Source organism: Glycine soja, chromosome 14 (assembly GCF_004193775.1).
Source record: "Glycine soja cultivar W05 chromosome 14, ASM419377v2, whole genome shotgun sequence".
Classification (NCBI taxonomy): domain Eukaryota; kingdom Viridiplantae; phylum Streptophyta; class Magnoliopsida; order Fabales; family Fabaceae; genus Glycine; species Glycine soja.
This window is the reverse complement of record NC_041015.1, coordinates 10,139,458-10,141,342: the sequence shown is the minus strand read 5'-3', so window position 1 is coordinate 10,141,342 and position 1,885 is coordinate 10,139,458. Positions and strand designations below refer to the sequence as shown.

Sequence of the window (1,885 nt, the reverse complement as noted above, 5' to 3'; positions counted from 1 at the left end):
TTTCTTATGAAAAGGATGAGGAAATATTCTACAATAGCAGTTATTACCATTATTGATGACTTAAAAAAAAAAAAACTGCTCAAGAGCACTTGCAGTATTAATAAGGAAGTACTGGTAGATGTGGCTAACAAAACTTATATACACTGCCAAAACTTCTCTGCATATTCGACCTAGGAAGAAGTTGGATGAGTGTGGTTGCCTTCGTAGGTTGTTATTACATACCTTGGGTCATCCTTGTCTCTCTCCACTCTCTTTTTCACAGTGCATCCATCCACTGAACACCTGTAGTTATTCCTGTAATCAAATAACATGCTGTTATTTTATTCATAAAAAGAAAAATAAAGAGAACTATTTTTACATATAACATGTATCTTTCTCATCGTTGTTTTAAATTTATATAGTAATATTGCACTATATATATATTATTGGCTAAGTAGTTCTAACGATATGCAAGTATGTTTTTTATGCTTCCTAGCTTACCCTTTAATTTCTCATCGTGTAATTTGGTTTTGGTTTTCTATTTCATCAGTTGTTTACGCTTAATTAGTTGCTTGGTAATTAATCATTTATCCGAACTCTTGTCGAAAAATCTTTAAGCCTATTTTATTTTATTACATAAATATGTATCATAGTCACACATACCTTGGATTTGGGCATTTTTTCACCATTTTCTTTCCGTACTTCCTCCATCTGTAGCCATCGTCAAGTACTTCAATCTCTGACATTGTTTTGAATGCAACTCTCTCTTTACAACTTCGCTATTCTCACGTCCACTGCTAGTATCTCCTAATATTACACAACCAATAACTACAAGCTAAAGAGAATATACAAATAGTTGAAAATGTTCATATAAGTTATTTTAGTAATCAATTGAATTAGAGCATGTTTAGAGTGCTCCAGATTCAATTTAGGAATTAACTCAATTTTGTGACATGCATGTTTGATCTAAAAGTACGTTCGCACACTTATATTTTACTTGAAATCAAGTTTGTACAAAAGCAAGATCAATAATTCTTTTGCAAACTCAATTTGCAAATAAAAAATTATTTCAAAACTAAGTTTGCTAACTTTAACCTAAACATACATTTAGTCATTTGAAAATGACTATATAGACATCTCAAACTACAAATAAAACACACTTCCATCATCTCATGAGGAACAACTAATTTGATATAATTGGATGAACGTCTAAAATTGTTTTACACTTTGGGTTAGTATATGGTCATTAATCTCGTTCATTCATAGTTGAAAACGTAATTAAACTAGTAATTGAAAATGTATATATGAACATATCTCAAGCTACAAAACAACACGCTTTCATCATATCATGATTCATGAGGAACTACTAATGTATATGCTTACTGCTAGAAGACCCTTCAAAGTGACTGCTTCCTCCTCCAAACTCACCTAAATTACTGGCCTGATGAACTTGGTTTAAGACATTCTCAGAAGCAACCGACTCAAGATCATCATGCATCCATTGATTGTCATCGAATTTAAGTACTCAGAGAGCTCAAAGGGCCACTGGTTGGTGAAATCATCACTGTCAGGTCTGTCTGGTGGTGGTGGTTTTGGATTTTTGTCTGTCATTTTGGTACAACGATGAATGATTTGAAAAGAAAGTATCACGGCGCAAACAATATATAAACGCACACCACAATCGTAGTTTTTAGTAAGGCCGCTTCATGGTAACTTCCTACGAGTAACATTTATAGGAAGTTTCGAAGGTAATGACCAAAGTAGTAGAAATTAATGCCAGTGTTTATGTCAGTGAAAAAGAATATTTAAAACAAATAAACATTGATTAAGTCAGTAACAAACAAATTTATATCTTATAGGAATTTAGGTTTGATTTTTATTACAGATGTAAAGATGTTTTTAATGA

At 32.0% G+C, this 1,885-nt stretch overlaps 1 pseudogene; it reads right to left on the bottom strand.

Annotated features, from left to right (window-relative positions):
- On the bottom strand, positions 1-1,590 carry LOC114383685 (annotated as a pseudogene).
- Between the last annotated feature and the right edge of the window lie 295 nt (positions 1,591-1,885).